Source organism: Podarcis erhardii (genome assembly GCF_964252035.2).
Source record: "Podarcis erhardii genome assembly, chromosome: 5".
In the NCBI taxonomy this organism is placed as follows: domain Eukaryota; kingdom Metazoa; phylum Chordata; class Lepidosauria; order Squamata; family Lacertidae; genus Podarcis; species Podarcis erhardii.
Window position 1 is genome coordinate 3960944 of NC_138509.1, and position 23725 is coordinate 3984668.

Below are 23725 nucleotides of genomic sequence, written 5' to 3' on the forward strand. Positions count from 1 at the left end.
TAAATGCCTAATCTTACAGTAAATGAGACTGGATTTGCTTATGTTGCACTTATCGCATACTAAGTACAACCAGATCAACTATGCGATCAAGCATACTTTGGTCACCCAGACCAAACCAAATACCTTCTCCATGTCCTTGGGCCTTACTAACTGATGTGGCAACCCTAGACTAATGTAACTGGATTAGGGTTGCCACCTTTGGTTGGGCAAAATAAGCAAAATACAGGACAGGTTGGTGGGAAATTTGGGGGCTAAAAATCACTTTACCTGGTGCAGAAATGACTTCAAAGCTCTCCACCAGACAGAAGGGAACCAGAACCCCCTTTGCCCATTCAATCCACCTCTGCCCATACAAAAACTCCTTCTCCCACACCGGACCAGGCCCCTGCAAAACCCCTGTCTTGCTCTCTGACCTCCCCCCTGCCCACACAAAACCTGAGAGTCCACTGTAGCAGGCCATTGCAATGCAACCCCCCTCTCTTGCTCTCTGTGACCCACCCCCTGCCCACACCAAAACTCTCTCTCTCAGCCCAACCCTACCCTCTGCCTGTATCCTGTGATAAATTTCTCCTCCTCATGAACCCACAATCTGCCCACACAAATTCCCGCTCAGGCTCTCACTCTCTTCCTCCCTCCAAACCAATAATCTAGGAACTTTCACCACTTTGTAACTAAGCTAAGTTTTACGACGTGTGCAACATTTCTATCTGATGCATGTGCACATACACCACACCTTTGAAGAGTGTGTAAGTATGCTTACCAAATGTGTGGCTTTTCCCCATGCTAGCAAAAATGAGAAACTTTGGAACTCTCCTGGAAGGACATATTTTAAAGGTCTAACAGCCTGTATTTCCACACTTTGCTGCATATTTTGTGACTTTAAATCTCTGTTGGGGTTCTCTCACGCAAGAGAACTTGATTTAAACTTAGATCTTGGCATCCAGAAATTCTCCTTTCTATGTATACTGTATGTTTGCACCAACAAGCACAATCCTCAGAAGGAATCCCCCCCCTTCAACGCCCCACCCCAAGCTGTATCTGCTGAAATTCTTTCTTTTTCACAAGCTTTAAAGGTACAGGAGCCCTGGTCTCTTCCACTCCTGCCCAGGTCCAGGTTTTCCTGCTTTTGTATGTGTGATTCATGTTGGAGGATATATCTGTATTTTGTGGAGAGATGCTACTGAGCTTATTGTAGTGTTCAAAAAAATAATATGTGAGACATTTTAGCATTGTGTTTTGCTTTGGGGTATGTTTTCAAGAGAAAATTGGCCAGCAAACCTAGTCATATGCATATTTGCTCAGAATTAAGCCCCGCCGTGTCCGTAATGGCTTGTTTCAAGGTATGTGCAGGATTACACAAAATGAGGTTCCCACATGTGACGAGGTAGTAAAAACAACTGATCTGGCCGACAAAGGCATGGACTAGAAAAGTGAAACTGCTTTGTGAGGAAGGACAGTGTTCTCCATAGATAGTATATTTCATATCTATCCTCTTTCTCCTTATGTGATGTGTTAGAGGAGTGGGAGGGAGACTTTCATGACCAAAAAGCTTTCAGAAGCTATTTAGAGGCATTTCTGTATGGTTTGAACAATAATTATAGTGATGCGTCTCACCCGCTGAGGTGGAAGTGTGTGAAATGGAGCTCTCCGTATTCTTAACGCTAACCTGTATTATTTCCTATCTGAACACCTGCCTCAGAGCAGCAGGGGACAGAGGCTCAGAAAAGCACAAATATATTTTTTTCTGAATACAAGTCTGTGGTAAACAATCAGTTTCTTTAAAAGGATCTATTTAACCTAAAGCCCATCTCTTTTCTGGCTTTGCTCGACAGTTGGAATTGGAAACATTTTGGGCTCAGCTGTGGCCTTAACCTGCGTCCCCAACTTTTTATTCTTCCTCATCAAGATGATGCCAAAGAGACTTCTGACTCCAGTTAAATAAGTTTGTTGGGAGGATGTGCTGCTCACAACATAAGTTCCTTTATATTGTCAGCTTATTGATCTATCCAGCCCAGCATTGTCTCCTCTGGTGAGCCATGGTCCTCTCACCTTCCGAGCAAAGGACTTCACATACCCGCTAAAAAACAAACAAACACTAAACTAAGTAGATGTTGTGAGATGAACCTGAGGCCTCCTGCTTGCTCCCCTGTCACTTAGCTGTGGACCTATATTAATGTAAACTGCAATCCCTTTTTGATGGTGAAGACTTATCCAAGAATGCTGAATAGATCCCCCCTATCCATAGGCCCCGGGAAGTGATGAATGATGGGATACAAACTGAATCTTAAATAAAATATAGATAATCCAATAGGCAACATATATTCTGAATACCAGGTGCGAGGGACAAATAGAGGGGATTGGGAGTTGCTTTACATGCTAAATCTGATTAAAGGGAGTGTCTTGCTGTTGATATTTGTAAGTCACTCAGGAAACTGTTTTCTCAGTGTGCATTAAATTATTTTATTATGACTCTAAAGCATGGAGAATCAGTACATTAATACTCCATTATCTGTGCTTTTATAAAATAATGTTAAGCATGCTGAGTCTATATTGCATTATATTCTGCAGTGCAATTTAGATCCTTAGAATATATATATTTTCTAGATATGAATTCACACAAGCCTATTTCCACAATTTGTGTGTACATGTACAGTTGTGATTCCAAGATGCATGTGGCTCATGCAGGAGATTTGATGTTCCTCAGCAGTTTTAGCTGCTCTTCTTGCCAATTTCCAGTTTTGTCCTTAAATCCTCTTACTGGATTATTAGAAAGCCCACATCTAGGGCTTTTGTAGGCTTTTCTTGGAGCCCAGAAATTCCCAAGCCAAGCTCACCTTGTCAGCAACTACGTAATCTCAGGTAAGCTGTTGTTATGTCAGCTTCAACCTTCCCTCAAGAGCCATTTCCTGATACCTGGGTGTCATGACCTGGGACCCAGGTGAATGCCATCACCTGGGGAAGCTGTCGAGACCCACAGAACATCATGCACCTATGCCCACATCCTCTGTCTCTCTGCTCACACAGTACATGTCTCTGATACTGAGTGCCATACCTGGGTGCCATAATTCAGAGGTATCATGACACTGAAATGATCACATCACGTGCACAACTGACCTCAGCCTGCTAAGCACCGAGTCTACATAAACACCTTCTCACTGTTACAACCACCCCAGTTGCAACTGCAAGGCCATTGTATAAAAGCTTTGTGCCTCTGTCCTCTCTCTGAAAATGGAGGTGTCCCCTCTTTAAGCAACTCTCCTTTGCTTCCTTTCCTCCACTCCCAATTCCTGCTTCCCACAGTTATTTTTATTTTAACACGAGCCCCTCCCTACAACTCTCTCTCCCCACTATGTAAGCCTAGGTTGGCTCTCAAGCATCAGGTATCTCTTGTCATTTTGTCTTTCTGTTTACAGCCCTTGTTTACTTTTACAGTGTTAAATATGAGGTAATCCATGGTTGCACTTCAGAAGAGGAAAATAATCGGATTGGTAAACAGCTCTCTGAATAATGCCCGTCTTTATAATAGGATTGTAACCGAAAACAAAGGTACTGCCAACATACAGTGGGGCTTGTGTGATTTAGAGAATTGCTTGGTGTCTTCATTTCTCTCAAAGCCAGCTCCCAATGTTCCACCTCACTCTCCCAGCATCCTGTCAGATGGAAGAAGCCTGAGAAAGAAATCATGTCTGTGATGGAGTCAAGAAGTTTTGGGGTTGACCATCTTCTCAGTGGCTCCCACTGAAGTTCTGGGGAACAAAAACCAAGAAAGAAAGCTGCCACTGAAGTGGAAAGGAGGCCAGATCTTAAACACTGGGATCACCAGGGGGATTTTTGCCCATATAATTGGCTGCTGTCATTTGTTTCTATGGGGGAAAAGACAGTGTTGCATTAAGGATAAGGGGCAGAGCCATACCATAATGTGCAGCCAACACACAGTTAAAGCACATGGCTTCCCCAAAGAATACTGGGAGCTGAAGTTTCTTTCTCACAGCTATAATCCCCAGTACCTTTAACAAACTACAGTTCCCAGTATTCTTTGGGAGAGGTCGTGTGCATTGAATGTGCTTTAAATTTGTGATGTGGGTTATTATAATGTTTTAGGTGGAACAAATCCTCCCACTGCCAGACACTGAGTAGATTGGGCCCTGCAAAGGATGGTATGTGGTGTTGTAAATAAAAATATGCCCTTTTCCCTTATGGGGTATCCAAGAGCCCATATAGAGTCCTTACATAGGTAGGTTCCCTATTGGTAGGAGAAAATAACAGAGGCCAACCAGAGAATATTGAGAAGCAAAGCAGCTAGTAAGCTTGATCTTTATTGATCTGTTGCAACAGGGTACTCCCCTCACACGCAGGAGAGGAGGAGGACCCCCAAAATTGCTGTGCAAGGGCTTATAAAGACTTTTGAAATTCCCATTCTCTAGATCAAGACCACCCCCAGAAACATTATGCATACATCACAGAAGGGGTGTTACCTAAGACCACCCCTCAGATACATCCCACCTACATCACAGAAATTTAAATGTTGTTTTTCTCTTGTCCTTGTTTATCTCCTGTCTGGCAGGTTACTTGATTGGATTTCCTGGGGAGCCTAGCCATTCTTTTGTAGTGGTAAAATACTTATTTCCTGGGCCAGGTCACAGGCTCACACCTTATTCATATCTTAAATGTGTCCTTAAGACAGGATTTGTGAGGAAAGAGACAATGGGGAGACTTTTCCAGTTTGACCTTGCAGAGAAAACATTTGGTCAGTTTAGGAATCAAAATGGTTCCAGGTTGGCTTTCCTGTGCTGATCTATGTACGTGTGGTTATAAACGTTGCCATATATCTAAAACCATAAAATTCCTATCACAGTGGGAATAATATTGTCTATCCTACCCTCCCCTTCCCCTTCCTGAAGATAGCTACGCTTCGCCTGCAAACTGGAAGCTCTGTTTTGGGAAGGAGAAAAAGAAAGGGGGAAATGCAGAACTTTGCTTCTTTTCCTACTTCCCAAGGCAAACGCAGCTTTCATTTTCTGGGGGTAGCGCTGGTGGTGCAGTTCATGCCTTAGGGCACAGGGTGTTTGGCTTTCAGAAGCAAAGCACTGAGGCCCAAGAGTCACCCTGCCACTCGATGACCTGTGAATCGGGGAATGGGGAGGAGGAACAGAGGGAGAGAAGCCAGGCAGGAGGACTAGGAAAGGGTTAAAACTCTCCCTCCTGACAACCTTCAGCAAATAGTCTACAGTATATATACCAATCTCTTCTGACACTTCCCAAAGGAGGCAAGCAAACAGTAATCATTTTGGAATTACATATTTATATATCGTAGGTCATTAATGGTTTGTTTCCTTTCTACTGTAATAAGTCCTTTTGTTATTGCGCATCACAATTAATAATAAAAAGCTTAAATTAATAAATGTTTGCAAGTCCTTGGGTAATTAAGTCAAAATGGTGCTAAATGCTATTCATTATCGGAAAAGCTAACACAGAGGAATAGCTCATTTAGAAGCTGTGAGCTTCTGCATGCTGTGCTTTCCTAAGAACGTGAGGGGAGCCCTGCTGACTCAGACCCAAGGCCCATCTGGTCCAGCATTCTGGTCACATAGTGACCGAGCAGGACCTGAGGGCAGCAGCATTCTCCTAGCTTGTGACTTCCAGGAAGTGGCGCCTCCGACAATGGAGACAGAACATAGCCATCATGTACAGTAGGCCACTGATAAGCTGCTTCTCTGTGAATTGGTCTAATCCCCTTTAGAGCCATCTGAGTTGGCATACATCACCATATATCATGGCAGTGAATTCCATCATTAGTTAGTCTGTTGATGGGCATCATCCTTCAACAGGCCGTCAACTAGCCATGCATTGTGTGAAGAAGATGGAGCAAGCTTTCTCCTGATCCGGAGAGTAGGACCCAAACCAATGGATTCAAGTTACAAGAAACGAGATTCAGACTACACAACTGGAAGAAGACCTTTCTGAGACCATGAGCTGTTCGGCAGTGGGGCGGTCCCCACTCACAGGGGTTGGACTAGATGACTTTCGGGGTCACTTCCAACTCTAGAATTATAAGATTCTATGATTAAGTACTTCCTTTCATCTGTTCTCCCGAGTCTTCTAATGTTGAGTTTTGTAGAATTTACCACCTCTGTCAGGTCCCATCTTACATGACTTTTCTCTGAAAAGCCTCAAATACCCACAAAGGAGTTGCACGATCATTTTGGTTGTCCTTTTCTGAACCTCTCCCAGATTTGCAGTATTAGCTATCTGATTATTTATTAAATTTGTATACCGCCCTTCCCTTCATCCAAAGATTCCAGGGCAGTATAGTGCAAAACATTTTTTAAAATATCAACAGCAAAACAGGGAGTGTCACTTGAAAACACATGTTTTTGGGGGACAATTCTCACATTATATTGTTAGGGGTACATCTAAGATTATTTCTGATGATTAGCAAGGAAGCAAATAAATAAATAAATAAATAAATAACCCATCAGTTTGGGAAAAAGCCAGTTTCACTACACAACCCTCTCATTTAGCATAACTAGTAAGATAAATAAGTAGTATATAGCCAATCAATGGAAATGACTACACACTTAAGGCCACAAGAGAATGAACTTACTGTACTGTCTATAGCTCAGTTGGTTAGAGCATTGGTGCTGACAACATAAAGGTTGCAGGTTAGATCTCCATATGGGGCAGCTGCATACAGTGGTACCTCGGGTTACAGACGCTTCAGGTTACATACGCTTCAGGTTGTGGCATCTGAATATAGACTGCATTTTAAATCAAGACTTATATTGGCTTATATCTTGATCAGGTTCCTAAATTAAATGGGCTTAGATTTTCAAATGTTTCATGCCAGGCAGAGAAAACCTTGGCCATTCTCCTAAGACAAGGGGGCCCCATTGATTTATAGTAGAAAAACAATTCTCAAAGTCATAAAAAGAGGAAATTAAAGGCTGAGAGCGAGGACACTGATCCTACATGATACAGAAGATAAAAAAGGCTGAGAAAACACCATTAGGAATGGGCAAATAGTAACATGATACCATGGGGCCTCTCTTAAACCTTGAGTTGTATTTTCAAAGGCCAGGAGCAAATGGGGAAAAACATTTAGCTAGAAGAAAAGAGAACATTTTTGAAAAGTCTTTTCAAAAGCTGTTTCTTAAACTGAGAGAGTTAAAAAGGTTAAAATGTGTTAAATGTTGGAAAGGCAACTGGCTTGGCAGAAGAAGAAGCTTCTTCCTATTTTATTTTGAGGCTGGAAAGGAGAGTGAAAGGGGGAAGTGTAAACTGAAGAGGCTTCTTTTAAAAGCTGTGTTTTACTGAGTTTCTTCCTTTTTACTTTGAAAAGCTTTATTCTTTTAAGAGGCTACCTATGATAAATGTATGAAATATATTAGCTTAAATATATTGGCTTAAATGTAATTATGCAAAGGATTTAAGAAATGCTAGATTCTTATTTCATAGAGTCATATTGCAATAGGAGACCAGAGGGGCAAATGAGCCTAGCCCCCCCTGCCAGACAGAAGACGCCATCCAAGCAGTCTTGATATATAGTTGTCAGGCATTTGTTTAGAAACATTAAATGAAGGAAATCTTTCAATGTTGATGTGAAACTCAAGATCCTTGACATCTGTTGAACATAAAAATGTAAGATTAACCATTTGTTTTAGAAGGCAATAGGGCAAGGAGGGCAAGAGGTGAGCTGGTAATTAAGATTCCATGTAAGATATATTATTACTTATATGTCATATATATAGCTCTTTGTCTCCCTTATAAGGGCAAGGAAGTGGGTGTATCTTTTGTGGGTGTATCTTTTGTGATTGGTTCTACCAAACAGCCAATAGGAATTTCAACCAGGCTGATTGGACAGAGGCAGCCACAGGAGGAGCAAAGGGGGCTGGATTAAGGGAATATAAGTGCTGGCCAGAATGGCAGGAGGCCAGGCCAGAGCTTGGTAACCATGTACCACTGTGCCTCTTATTTATTTGTCTGACAAATAAATTACTATTTTAATTTCTCTATTGCTGCGTTGAATATTTCATTCCAGCTAAGCGTTAACCACAAGCAGGGTGCTACATTTTATGGTGCCGTGACTCGGATAAGTGGTCTGCTGGAACGCAGCCCCTTCGCCCTACTGGGCAGGGTACAAGAGAGAGGACAACTGCTTACCCAAAGCGCGCACTGGTAAATTTTTCCAGGGGGAACGCAGAAGACTCGTCTGTCTGATACCCTGCTCACTGGCGGCGACGGACCGGGGGAAACAGGGAACCAACCAAGGGTAAGTGCACAAAGGGATTTTTGGCCCTCCAATTAATTAGGAGGAAGAGAAGTCTTGATCAAACTTCTGCGTCTCAGTAAGGGGAAACTGAGTACGCTAGGTGGTTGGGTACATCAGATGGTGATCTGGTGTAGGGAAAGGGAAGGATTGGGAGGTAGAGTGTGGTGAAGTATCCAGCGCATTGTATGTGTGAGAAAGTACAGAGCAATCTGTAGCTGACCCGAGTGTGGAGTGGGCAGTACTTCGGTTCCTAGTGAGGCGACTCCATCTAGGCAAGGAAACCCACAAAGCGCGTCTGTGAGTGACTGAGTGGATACTTCACAGGGCCATACAATGGGAGTTGGGGGTTCAAAGGGGGAAAATACACCTCTTGAGTGTATGTTAAATAATTTTAAGAAAGCCTTCTCAGGGGCATATGGAGTCAAAATGACGCCAGAGCGCTTGAGAACGTTATGTGAACTAGAATGGCCAAAACAAATTACTGGATGGCCATCTCAGGGAACTTTTGATATAAATTTAGTAAGCAAACTTTGGACTGATATCGCCAAAGAAACTGGAGGGTGCCCAGAACAATTTCCATATATAGATTCCTGGCTGAGCACATTAAATAAAAATCCTCCATGGATAAGGGAATGCAAAGTCAAACGATGCAAATTATTGGCTGTAAAAGCCGAAGCTAGGAAAGGAATCTTGCCAAATAAACTCAAACCCATTTTTGAGGGACCAGAGGAAGAGGTGCTTCCACCTCCACCCTATGCTCCACATCGAAGGGAGCTTAATCCAAACACTCCACCAGTTGTAACCCCAAGGCAAGAAACTGGAATGAATAATGGGAGTGAAGTCACAGAGCTTGATTCCTTGATAGATTATGATAAATATCTTCAGGAGGCATTGGAGTCCTATAATAAAGCCCAAGCAGAAGTGGTTATTCCACCTGTGACTCCTAATAGACCTCCATCTACAGTCTCCTTTAGTGGAACAACTGATTGCCCACCCCAAACCCCTGTACATCCAAGTCCCAGAGAAATGTTACAGAAGTTACAGGGAGACCTTGCTCGGTCAGCAAGCAATACAGCCAGGCGTATAAAGCTGCTAAAAGAACGCCTTGCGACAGATACCATCCCCTATGATTTGAGGCCCCTAGAGCAAAGTGAAGAGAAAGGTCACGTAGTAGCCCCTCTTAGAAGAGTATTTGATGCACTTGAGGAGCCTGCGCTGGTTAATGGGCAACCCGGACCACGGCCACCTCGAACTTCGACCCTGCAATATATTCCATTCACAACTACAGATCTGATGAATTGGAAAACACACACCCCATCTTTTGCAGAAAAACCTCAGGCTATGATGGACTTGGTGACTTCAATAATAAATACTCATAGTCCTACTTGGACAGATTGCCGCCAGCTCCTGAATACTCTGTTCACCACTGAGGAAAGGAGAGACATAATTGAAAAGGCACAGATATATTTGCGTGAGCAGGCCAGAGTGGGAAATATTTATAATATTGACCGTCATCTCCAAGATAACTTTCCCTTGGAAGATCCTAATTGGGATCCAAACAATGCAATTCACCTGGCCAGACTTACCACCTACCGCCAGACACTTGTGCAAGGTATCCGCAGGGCATGCCAGAAGCCCACTAATATGTCTAAAGTCTCAGAAGTAGAACAAAAACCAAATGAGAGTCCGGGAGACTTTTTAGAGAGGCTGCAGGAAGCCTATCGTATATGGACTCCTTTTGACCCTGAAGCCCCTGAAAACAGCAGAATGATTACTGCTACATTTGTGGCCCAGTGCGCTTCTGACATTCGTAAGAAAATTCAGAAATCAGAAGGATGGGAAGGGATGCTGATGAGCCAAATTATGGCCATTGCACGCCGAGTTTATCGGAATAGGGATGAGGCTGAGAAGCAAGAGAAGAAGTGGCAGAAGGAAAAGATGGTAATGCTAGCCACAGCAGTGAAGCAAGACCACCGCCCCTTAAATGGAGGGCGAGGGCGAGGAAGGAATCCACCACTGGGAAGGAATCAATGTGCAAATTGCAAGAAGGAGGGTCATTGGAAGCGGGAGTGTCCTGAACCCCTGAGGTTGGAAGAAGTACGCCCAGGCCCAGGCCCAGGCCCAGGCTCCGGCCCAAGAAACCAGGGACGGGGACGGGAAATGATCCGAGATGGAAGATATCAGAGACCAGGACAGGGACGGAGTAGAGACAATTTCATTGGACTGGCAGAAGAGGATTTTACTCAAGACTAGGAACAACCGGACTCCATAAAGTTAGGCTTCCAGGAGCCCACGGTCACGATTCAATTAGGAAGCCATTTAATAGATTTTATGATTGATACTGGGGCTGAATACTCAGTACTCCCAGAACTATTGCAGAAAAAGGCATCCAAAAGTGTAATCATTAAAAGTGCCACTGGACAGTCAGCTAAGAGGTCTTTCCTCCAACCTTTGGAATGCCAGATTGGGGGACATCGTTTAACCCATCAGTTTTTGTATATACCTGAGTGTCCAATACCTCTCTTAGGCAGAGATATGCTGTCCAAATTGCAGGCCCAAATCACTTTCACTCCTCGAGGTCCAGAAATGAAACTGCCATCAAAAGCAGCAGGAATAATTACCCTCTCAGTACCTAAGGAACAATCATGGCGCCTAATGTCAGCCTTGCAAGTCCAACCCACATTGGATACAGAATTAAACAAGCTCCTCCGAACTCTACAGGTGCCACCAGGAGTATGGGCTGAAAAAAGCCCACCAGGAATGGCTAAGAATATAGCTCCAATTGTAGTAACCCTAAAACCTATGGCTACCCCTGTATCTGTAAAGCAATATCCCTTACCCCGGCGAGCAGCAGAGGGCATCCAGAAACATTTGGACCGCCTATTAAAATATGGTCTGCTTAAGCCTTGCCAATCAGAATGGAACACACCCCTTTTGCCTGTTCGAAAACCTGGGACAGATGAATATAGGCCAGTGCAGGACTTGAGGCTCGTAAACCAGGCTATCGAGACCTTGCACCCAAATGTACCAAACCCATATACCTTGCTGAGTTTGATCCCACCAGAAGCAACATTTTTTACTGTATTGGACTTGAAAGATGCATTCTTCTGTTGCCGGCTGGCACCACAGAGCCAACCTATATTTGCCTTCCAGTGGGAAGACCCTTTGACAGGAACAAAAGGCCAGCTAACCTGGACAAGATTGCCCCAAGGATTCAAAAATTCCCCAACTTTATTTGGCACTGCCTTGGCGAGGGATCTAACAAGTTACCCCTCAACACCGGGAGAAAAGGTGGTTCTGCAATATGTGGATGATCTTATACTAGCTGCAAAGGATTTTGATACCTGTAAAGAAGGGACAGAGGAACTGCTCCACTTGCTCTGGGAAGCTGGCTACCGAGTTTCCCAGAAAAAGGCACAGTTATGTTTAGAAAAGGTCAAATATTTGGGCTTTGACATCTCACACCAACAACGAGCATTGAGACCAGAGAGGAAAGAAGCTATTTGCCTTATCAAGGAACCTACCACAAGAAAACAACTTAGGGGATTCCTGGGAACAGCAGGGTTTTGTAGACTATGGATACCTGATTTCAGTAGTCTGGCCAAGCCCTTACATGAAAGCACTCGAGGTGCAGAAAAGGACCCATTCGTATGGGGACCTGAGCAGAAACAAGCCTTTTTAGTTATCAAACAACGACTTATGGAGGCACCAGCCCTTGGATTGCCTAATTCGGAAAAACCCTTTCAGCTGTATGTACATGAACAGAATGGGATTGCAGCGGCAGTCCTGACCCAGAGATTAGGAAGTTGGAACCGTCCAGTAGCTTATTTGTCTAAACATTTGGACTCAGTAGCAAAAGGATGGCCTCCATGCCTAAGGGCAGTAGCAGCCACTGCGAGCCTTGTCAAAGAAGCTGATAAATTTACCTTTGGCCAGACGATGTATGTGAATGTACCTCATGCTGTTCTGACACTCATGGAATATAAGGGTAGTTATTGGCTAACGAACCCAAGGATGGCTAGATACCAAGGCTTATTGTGTGAAAATCCCAGGATTCATCTACGAGTAGTGAATATGCTCAATCCAGCGACTTTGCTGCCCCTACCAGAGGTAGATGATGAGGAATCACATGATTGTCTCCAAGTAATGGATGAAGTTTATTCCAGTAGACCTGATCTGAAAGATGAGCCATTGAAAAATCCAGATGTTGTATATTATACGGATGGTAGCAGTTACCTGCATGAAGGTGCCAGACGAGCAGGATATGCTGTGGTCACCAATGAGGAAGTTGTGGAAGCTGAGGCTTTGCCTGCTGGCACCTCAGCACAAAAGGCTGAACTTATAGGTTTAACTAGAGCTCTGCAATTGGCAGCCGGATGTAAGGCAAACATCTATACTGATTCAAAATATGCCTTCTTAACCCTGCATGCACATGGAGCTCTATGGAAAGAAAGAGGTCTAATCGGAGCCCACGGGAAGGCTTTGAAATATGGACCTGAAGTAGAAACCCTGTTAGAAGCAGTATGGGCTCCAGAACAGATTGCTGTAATGCACTGCAAAGGTCATGGACGAGGAAGGGATCCAATAACCAGAGGAAATCATGCTGCTGACAAAGCAGCCCGAGAGGCAGCCCAAAAGCCTGTGGGAGGATTTATAGCAGCCCTCATACCAGAGGTAGTTCCAGAAGAAGTTAAACCTCACTATACCCCAGAAGAGAGGAAGTGGGCTGAACAGGAAAGAGCGGTTGTGAAGGACGGTTGGATGATCCTGCCGGACAATAGGATTTATGTACCTCATCATCTAGCAGGCACAATTGTAAGAAATTATCATGAATCTACTCACCTTGGCGGTACTGCAACTAGAGAGAGTCTCAGTCGGAAGTTGTATATTATTAATCTATCACAATTAGCAACTTGCATTTCACAGAAATGTGTTCTTTGTGCTAAAAACAATCCCAGGCAGGGACCGGTACAACCTCCTGGAATTCAGCATGTGGGATACGTCCCCATGGAAAGCCTAATTGTGGACTTCACAGAGCTGGTCCCTTCTAAGGGATTCAAGTATCTCCTTGTGTTTGTAGATACTCTTACCGGATGGGTTGAAGCTTTTCCCACCCGAACTGAAAAGGCACGAGAGGTAACTAAAAGACTCCTCACTGAATTGATCCCAAGGTTTGGATTACCTAGATGCATTGGAAGTGATAATGGGCCAGCGTTCATTGATCAAGTAGTACAAGAAGTATGTCGAGTCCTACAAGTAAAATGGAGACTGCATACAGCATATAGGCCTCAGAGTTCAGGGAAAACTGAAAGAATGAATCGGACTCTGAAAACCCAATTGGCAAAATTAACCCAGGAAACGGGATTGGGATGGGTAGATGTGTTACCCATAACACTGTTTCGTGTTCGGTGTGCACCCACAAAAAGACTTAAGTTGTCACCTTTTGAGCTCCTGTATGGGAGACCGCCCTCCTTTGTTCAGGATATTCCAGCTGACCTTAAACAAATAGGAGATCATGTGACACAGGGACAAGTGCAATCTCTCTCCCGTGTTTTTGTTTCTCTTAACAGGTGGGCCCTCGAACGCACGCCGTGCAGCATTGCCGAGCCGATTCATCAGTTCCAGGCTGGCGATAGCGTATGGGTGAAAGAGTGGAAACGTGATCCACTTGCACCTAAGTGGCGTGGACCTTACACCGTCTTGCTCTCTACTCCAACAGCGGTGAAGGTAGCTGAGGTGACCCCCTGGATTCATCACTCTCGTTTGAAGAAGTCCGAAGGCAGTTGGACGTGCAAAGGTGACCCCTCTAATCCTTTAAAACTAACTCTCTCCAAAAACCCCTGTATCTAGCCCTACCGGGAACGGGCTAGGTCACGGGCAACATTTGACGACCGGCCTGCTGCAGCCACAACCTGGAAGCTGGCTGACCTGCGCACGCCTGAAGCTTGAGGAGCGTCTGAACCAGCGACTGTGAACGGAAAGATTCTCTAATACAATTGATTGACTGCCCCCCTTGTGGAACAATTATCAGAGATATTACTCATTGGGGATCCTCGGGATATATGTTTTGGTCTTGGTGGTTCCCCATTTCTGTCACTGGGGGAATTATATTGGGGCTAATAATTATTTGCTATCACAATAAGGTAATCTTTTGTGGAAGGAATGCATATACTAGACATCAACATGATTTTATTATTAATCCTGATCCCTTGGGAAGGGGAAGGGTCCTTGAATCTGACCAAATTGGCTAAATATGGATTCAGCCATGACCACAATATGTGGGTAGGTTTAGCTGAAATGGTAGCTAATGTTGCAAATAGGACCAATTGCCTTGTTTGCTCTCTTGGGCCAGATGATTCAGAGGGAGGTATGCCCTTATTACCGATACCATTAGATGCTATTGGTATGGTAAGCGAAATGCCACACCAAACTGAAATACGGAATTTCCCCGGATGGAACTCAACTAAACCATTACGAGTTATACCTGTACAAGGGGAATTCTGTGTACATAAATCATCAGATGCAGCTGATTCTCCCATGATAGGCTCTTCTCATTGTCACTATACTTGGGATTATAAGAAGAATAGTCATACCTGGGCACACGGTACTACCTATCGAACTCGGAATACCTTGCCCTGTGCACCTCCTTTTATTCACGCATGGAAAGTGGTGTGGAACATAACTGTGACAGAAAAAGGCAATCTAACATACTGCACTGTGAACTCTCTACCCCTTTTGGTATTTCGCCTTCTGTATTCCCCGTACCAAAAACCTCAGACCCGATGGTTGTGGTGGATATGTGGAGAATGGGCATACAAGAAACTCCCTTCCAAATGGAGTGGGACTTGTTTCTTGGGTTGGGTATTACCACCAATGTGGATTATGCCCACTAGTTCGGCCAGGCGAACACGAAGGAATGCTGATATTTCTCATATAGCAGGAGGAAGTACCCAAAGTTGGAGCGGTACTGATGATTGGCCGCCAGAGCGCATTATAGCCTATTATGATCCTGCCTCCTGGAATCCTGGTGAGCTCATACAAGGGGCACGGGATCCTATTTATAATCTAAACAGAATAATTCGATTGCAAGCAGTAGTGGAACTTGTAACCAATGCAACGGCCCAGAGTTTGAGACTTATTGCACAACAGTTGGATGAAAGTAGAGCCGCCATTTTGCAGCTGAAAATGGGAATGGATTATGTACTTGCCAGGCAAGGAGGCCTATGTGGAGTCTTGAACTTGACAGGGAATGCCTGTTGCTTTAACATTTCTGATAATGGTGAGGCAATCCGTGTGTTGGCCACAAAGATGGAGAATATAGCACATGTCCCAGTACAAACATGGGAAGGATGGGATATGGGATGGCTCACCAATTGGTTACCTAATGTCACAGGACTCAAAGGGATACTATTGTCTTGCTTGTTTTTCTTGACAGTAGTAGTATTGGTTTTATGTATGATGCCATGTATCATTTCATGTTTTAGAAGTACAATTAGCAAGATGGTTTCAAATGAAACTCTACCTCATATCATGGCCCTATACAGAGCTTTACCTCAGGAATATGATGAAGGTCAAGCTATCAAGGACACTTGGGATGAAGGTCCTTGAGCTTGAAAGGGGGGAATGTGGCATCTGAATATAGACTGCATTTTAAATCAAGACTTATATTGGCTTATATCTTGATCAGGTTCCTAAATTAAATGGGCTTAGATTTTCAAATGTTTCATGCCAGGCAGAGAAAACCTTGGCCATTCTCCTAAGACAAGGGGGCCCCATTGATTTATAGTAGAAAAACAATTCTCAAAGTCATAAAAAGAGGAAATTAAAGGCTGAGAGCGAGGACACTGATCCTACATGATACAGAAGATAAAAAAGGCTGAGAAAACACCATTAGGAATGGGCAAATAGTAACATGATACCATGGGGCCTCTCTTAAACCTTGAGTTGTATTTTCAAAGGCCAGGAGCAAATGGGGAAAAACATTTAGCTAGAAGAAAAGAGAACATTTTTGAAAAGTCTTTTCAAAAGCTGTTTCTTAAACTGAGAGAGTTAAAAAGGTTAAAATGTGTTAAATGTTGGAAAGGCAACTGGCTTGGCAGAAGAAGAAGCTTCTTCCTATTTTATTTTGAGGCTGGAAAGGAGAGTGAAAGGGGGAAGTGTAAACTGAAGAGGCTTCTTTTAAAAGCTGTGTTTTACTGAGTTTCTTCCTTTTTACTTTGAAAAGCTTTATTCTTTTAAGAGGCTACCTATGATAAATGTATGAAATATATTAGCTTAAATATATTGGCTTAAATGTAATTATGCAAAGGATTTAAGAAATGCTAGATTCTTATTTCATAGAGTCATATTGCAATAGGAGACCAGAGGGGCAAATGAGCCTAGCCCCCCCTGCCAGACAGAAGACGCCATCCAAGCAGTCTTGATAAATAGTTGTCAGGCATTTGTTTAGAAACATTAAATGAAGGAAATCTTTCAATGTTGATGTGAAACTCAAGATCCTTGACATCTGTTGAACATAAAAATGTAAGATTAACCATTTGTTTTAGAAGGCAATAGGGCAAGGAGGGCAAGAGGTGAGCTGGTAATTAAGATTCCATGTAAGATATATTATTACTTATATGTCATATATATAGCTCTTTGTCTCCCTTATAAGGGCAAGGAAGTGGGTGTATCTTTTGTGGGTGTATCTTTTGTGATTGGTTCTACCAAACAGCCAATAGGAATTTCAACCAGGCTGATTGGACAGAGGCAGCCACAGGAGGAGCAAAGGGGGCTGGATTAAGGGAATATAAGTGCTGGCCAGAATGGCAGGAGGCCAGGCCAGAGCTTGGTAACCATGTACCACTGTGCCTCTTATTTATTTGTCTGACAAATAAATTACTATTTTAATTTCTCTATTGCTGCGTTGAATATTTCATTCCAGCTAAGCGTTAACCACAAGCAGGGTGCTACAAGGTTACAGACTCCGCTAACCCAGAAATATTACCTCGGGTTAAGAACTTTGCTTCAGGATGAGAACAGAAATCGTGTTCCGGCAGCGCGGCGGCAGCGGGAGGCCCCATTAGCTAAAGTGGTGCTTCAGGTTAAGAACAATTTCAGGTTAAGAACGGACCTCCGGAACGAATTAACTACTTAACCCGAGGTACCACTGTATTCCTGCATTGCAGCGGGTTGGACTAGATGATCCCCAGGGTCCCTTCCAATTCTACAATTCTACAATTCTACGATTCTATGAGTACAAAGCTTGAAATAACATTGTTGGCAACGGATGGCAACCTGGCTTACAGTCCCAGTGAAGGATTTTTTAAAAATATAAATAATCATAACTTTAGAATAAATTTCTTATGCTCCAGCTACCAAGTTTTAAATTGAACATTTTTGCTCAAATTGTAAACCATTTCCCCCGAACCAAAGTTTTCTATGAAAACTAATTTTCTGATTGCTGACAGCTGTACTTCTGGCACCAAAGCAACCAGTCATGAACTGCAATATCTTCCACTCCGCTCTCACTCCATACCTGTTCAGTGTTAATTACTTTGCCCTTCTTACTCTGACTTCTTTCTGCCTAGGAAAATGGTCTGCTACTTTACCCAAGTACAGTGATTAATTCTAAACTCTATCACTTGCATAAAGATATATTGATTTTCCATTCTGTCTGCTTTATGAGGCATAAAGCTGAATCTCTTTTGTACAACTTGCATTTATATTGCATCATTTCTAACACAACCCGAAACCAATTGGCTTTATTGTAATATGCAGCAGTGCAAAGAATTAATGCTTGCTTCTAATGTAGTCAGCACAACCTTCAAAAAATGCCTCTTTTCACTGCTGGCTACCTTTGCTGGTGCATTAACAATAATAAAGGACAGAGCTTCTTAAACAGCTTGGGTGAAATATTTGCTAGTTTCACTTTCCTGAAAAGTGACATTTCAAGTTTGGAACTTTTATCTGCAAATGCAAATGTGCATTTATTATTATTATTATTTTACTTCCCCCACACCACACCACCACCAAAGACCAGATTTTTAGAATTTGTATTTTGTATATTGTTACAAAAGTTGGGCACTGCCCCCACACTCAGCTGAGGGGGACCAAGATTACAGGAGGTCACATGTGCTCATCCAGGGTTTTTGCTCCTTTGGAGAATTGAAGACACAGTGGTGACTGTTGTAGCTTTACGAAATATGATTTATTCACCAATTTGCGCCTTCAGTCTGCATGGAGGGAGTCCTGATCTTAAGGCATGGTCATCTCAAGAGGGGCTTGTTCCCCACAGCAGTGCAGCCCTGGAGTGCTGCCCAAGAAGGATCTCATTCTTTGTTCTTCTGATTCTTCTTCCCAGCACACCTTGCTAAAGATGCTCTTTTCCTGTCCCCTCACTCCCAGTTACCCTGGCAACCTGTCTGCCCAGACCCAAGATTCCTCTTAGATGGGCCATCAACACCTTTTCGTTATGTTCATGCCTCTATCCAAGGTGAAGCCCTGGCTTGGAAAGAAAGCTGTGCCTGTATTTTTCCACTGGTCTCCAGTCTTCACTTCAATACTCCAAAGAATCAAAATCTGATCATTTCCCAATTTCTAGCATTTAGTGGGGGCATCCCCTCAATTCCTTCATCCAAGTCGTTTATAAAGACATTGAACGACAACGGATCCAGGACAGAGCCCTGTAGCACTCTGTGTGGCCCTTTCTTCCCAGGAGGATGAGGAACCAAGGCACCCACCTAGCCCTGCCCCTGCTGATGCCCTGCTCCAGTCCTGTCTCCGCGAACTGCAATGATGCCAGGGGCAGGGGGAGGGCAGTTCTGTGCCTCTGCCCTCACCGCACTGCAGTCACAGCCAGGGGAACAAAATTAATGTCAAGTAGCATTGGAACTGCAAATATTTGGTGGGCTGCGAATTCCTGTTGCTAATTTTTGGCGATTTTTCTGTGTGCTAAATGTCCTATTTCCGAAGTGAGTATTGAATATTCAATGCAGCCCTGCCGTCTGTTAGATCATACAAAGCACATAGAAATGTATATCACAACCTTCTCCTTCAGGAATAAGATGTCCACTCCAGGCTGGTGAACACTTAGAGGAATTCCTTATGTGCAGATATTTGCCCAGTTCCTATGTTATTCTGGCAGCATGTGACTGCTATTGAGACCTCAACCCATCCTGTGTCCCCCAGCCCATCAATGAATACCATAAATTCATGCTATCCAATCTGAGAGTCCTGTGAGGGAAGTGTTATGGAAAAATCTAGGTGTGAGGCTGCTCAGTCACCCAGCTCGTCGGGCAGAGCCCTCGGGTCCCTGCAGAATAAAGAAGGAGTCCAGCCACCAACTGGAGCTGTAGACCAAAGTTTATTGCGCAACAGGTTCAAAGAGCAAATTTGAACCCCGAGGATGGGGTGACAAAGACGTTTAAAACTTTCCCACCATATCCCAGAATACAGTTCATACAGCATCATTGCTACATCATTGCTGCATCACTGACATGTCACAAAAGGGGAGGGGTAGACAGGGGTTACACTAGTTCAACCTTGGCAAACATGTCCAGACAAGTCCTTGGTACAAGATTAGCATAAGCAGACATGGCAGGGCAAGACTCAGGTATAAGATTAGCATAGACAAATATGTACCCACCACCCAAAAGTACAATAGAAGTTCCTTTGCATGTCTGGAGCCTGAGGTGAGTCAGGTGATGACATTTGGCTTCCCTTGGCTAACAATGAGCCCAGCAATTGTCACCTCTGGGCACTTCCTGGAGTCCTTTTTCAAGGGGAAAATAGCTTTGGAATGGAGGAAGCTGGCAAAGGGGTTGATTTTATATTATTTTTAAAGCTAGGTAACTTCCCTGAGCTGTCAAGTTGAAAGGATACATTCAGGCATAATATTTGTAACGTTTAACTTTAAAGATGTGCCCCGCCCCCCATAATTTCCGTAACAGAAGTAATGGAGAAATTATATGTAAATGTTCATCCCATGTTTCTGTTTATAGGGAATGCCTTAGTGAATCTAATTCACGTCTGCGTGTCTTGTTATGTATATCACAAGCTGTTTGAAACTACAGTACCAGCGCTGTAGGTGGCTTTCAAAACTAATAGTATCTGTTAGGAGTGCTACATCATTAGTCATCTTGCATGTGCTGAGCTCTGGGACACATTCCAGGTCTATTTTGTTGGAAATAAATTTGCAAGTCATCTTTCCCATTCAGCTGTGTGTGTGTGACATAGAAAGTAATGTGCATTAGGTTTGACTTAGCAAAAGCTCTACTTAGATTTCACGGCAATATGACAATAGCATCAGCGTCTCCCCCATTTGTTTCTGACAGAAATATTGCTGCAAAGAGAATTTGTCTAATGGCAGATAATCCAAATGTAAATTTCAAAATGCTTTTCTCTCTGTAGCTTTAGAGTCAATCCAATTGTATGCACTATTGAGTCATGAATATTTTCCATAACCGGCATGTTAATAGGCTGTGGCATGTTGTTTTCTGTCCTGTCCTGGTTTTATACATATATTAGGGGTTGGTACTGATTTTGTGGGCACTCCAAATCACAAGGCAAATTGGGATGAATCAGGGAAGGTTCTCATGTTTCCAGGTCAGAATGTGTCATTCAAAAGTTGTCTCAAGGCTGATCAGGGACTTTTTTCAGTTTCTGAGTGCCTCTGTGCCTTTGCCTGTGAAAAAACGCACCCCCCAACCTTGGAGAGAGGCCAATTTGGTTGGGGAAGAATCCAGAAGCTGAGATCTAGCTTTCAGTCACAGTGAATGATTTCCCCTCCACTCCAATCACAGTGATTTGGGGAGAAAGATCAAAAACGGTGTAAATTTTTCACATGGATCTATGCCTTCATCTTTGCAAGTTAATGGCGAGATCATCACTGTATGTGCAGAGGTCTGTGGGGGTGGGGCATAGGCCAACTCTCACCAACAGGATTTGGGGTTGGAGGGGTGGCTTTTCCCCACCAGTCTTTCCTGGGGATCTCCCCCATCACATTACCCACTACCCTTCTAGGACTTCTATGGGACCTGCGACTCTTGGGTGCACCTGCAGCTCCACCAGGCCTCACTGGGTCTGCTCACAGCTGCGACCTCCTCCCACCACATGACATGTGCGCCACCCCCACCCCCCGAAATTGGGCGGTACCCAGCGCCTATGCCTCCCCCAGCCTGGTGCTGGTCAAATGTTTTGGACTACAACTCCCATCATTCCTGACTACTGGCTATGCTAGCTAGGGGTAATGGGAGTTATAGTTCAAAATACAAGGCCTGTGATTTTAAACTGCCCTTAACATAAAGCAAAGATTATGTAATTCTATTACCTTCTAGAGGAGCATCTTGTTTTCATTTCATTTCTTTTTCCTGCTTCTTTTTTGAACATAGGACACAGCAGGAGGTAATCAGGTGCTACTTGTCATGCAGGTTTCACATTTCCATGTTTGTCAGTTCAAAATGCCACACTGAAATATTTAAGGCTCAGCTTAGCAATGTTAAGCTCTGAAAAGAAAAGAAAAATCTGACTCTCCAGTTTCTTTCAATGCATGGTGATTTTTTTTGTAGTGATGTCTATTATAAAGTATAGAAAATGCAGTTTTTTAAATTTTGTAGGGGGAACTTCCCATCACGCTTACAACTCATACTCTCAAAAATAAAATGTGCCTTTTGAGACAAGACAGCTGGCTCCCAGGAAGAGTTCTTGGGACTCCCTCGCCCAAACTGTTCATCTGGCATTAACTTAGTTATCGTTCAGTCACAGATATTTGCCCAAGCATTTGGCGGCAATTGACTGAAACATGCTGGCATGTGCTCCTTTGCTGTGCTAACATGGTGTTTGTTGTCTTTTGCTCATGATGATGGTGGTGGCACAGGTTAAATATTTTATGCTAGACACTGTACCAAAATCAAAAGCCCATTAAAAGCACTGCTGGCTTGAAAGCTTGCAATCCAATGAAACATGACATACAAGAAACAGGAACCGGGAGAGAGGTGGGCACTTGCCCAGGGCAGAGGGGCAGCTTTTCCCATTGCCAGGTTTGAGTTGGCCTTTGGCACAGCGCCACCTACAGGCCTCTGCCAACCCTGGCCTGGGCCCCCCCCTCAGCATGGCCGCTAGCCATTGCCACCTGGGGCCAGTGAAAGCACGACAGCTGGCAGTCTCTCCCCTCTGACAACCCTGCTTTTGTGTGGCAGTGTGCGATCCGAGTACTTGGCATTGGGCATTGTATTTCCACCTCCACCCCCTTGAAACGTGGGTACATTATACATCAGTTTCTGCTGTTTTCAATCGGAGACTCTCATAATTTTGATCAAAGTACCTTGAGTTATATATCCAGTGCATATGTCAGTCACTGTGAGTGCCAGATTTAAGAAGATCAAGCCTATCCATTCTGAAGGAAATCAGCCCTGAGTGCTCACTGGAAGGACAGATCCTGAAGCTGAGGCTCCAGTACTTTGGCCACCTCATGAGAAGAGAAGACTCGCTGGAAAAGACCCTGATGTTGGGAAAGATGGAGGGCACAAGGAGAAGGGGACGATGGAGGACGAGATGGTTGGACAGTGTTCTCGAAGCTACCAGCATGAGTTTGACCAAACTGCGGGAGGCAGTGGAAGACAGGAATGCCTGGCGTGTTCTGGTCCAGGGGGTCACGAAGAGTCGGACACGACTAGACGACTAAACAACAACAAAAAACAAGCTATAGCTTAGGGCTCCACTCTCTTGGGGGTCCCCAAAAATTTAAAGGGAAAAAACCCCTGGATGTACATTTCCAAAATATATGATAAAAAACAAATAAAATAAAACCTACATAACAGCAACAGTGTTTTGTGTTGTGTAGGCTCCTACAATGCAAGTCATGGGCCCCACCTGCTAGCCTCCTCCCTCAAATATTACTGGTTTGCTCATTTCCATATAGCATATATTCAACACGAAAAACAGCGGCAATTTGTTGTTGACAAAGGACAGCTGGACATATAAAGGGCCCCATTACCTTCAGTAGCTTTGGGCCTCATCAAACCTAAATCCGGCCCTGGTCACTGTAGTATTTAGTTACACTCAGGAGCAACACTGTGATCCTTATTTGTTAATAAACCTTTTGTAGCTGGCCTGACTTGGCATCACGCTTTCTATTGCATTTCTAGGTTAATAAAAAATAAAAGGTTGAGTGGTCGACAACAACTACTTGAGCAGAATGACTGGAGGTGGCATTGAGAAAGATCAGGCTTTGTTCGTCTGACAAGTGGGTTTTCTTCCTTAAGAGGGCCATTACATTTTGATCCTCTTTTAGAAACCATCTGCAAATTGGAGAGCAGAAAATGCACATACCTGCTATCCCTTCTTGAAGCAAGGGAGGGCTTTTTCTTACCCTCTTTCTCTATGTCACATTGTGAGGTGGTAAACAGCAAAGCCCGTTGCCACAGCAACCGAGCCATGGTCAATGAAAAGCTTTCATTCCTGTTCTAAGGAAGTAGC

General features: G+C 43.8%; 1 long non-coding RNA gene across 1 annotated transcript; it reads right to left on the minus strand.

Moving 5' to 3' along the window:
• Positions 1 to 3499: 3499 nt before the first annotated feature.
• Positions 3500 to 23619, minus strand: LOC309341516. The gene is made up of 3 exons (XR_014156364.1): positions 23579 to 23619; positions 21579 to 21753; positions 3500 to 3668 (listed from the first exon to the last, which is right to left on the minus strand). It is a non-coding gene; the product is annotated as an uncharacterized lncRNA (long non-coding RNA).
• Positions 23620 to 23725: the final 106 nt, after the last annotated feature.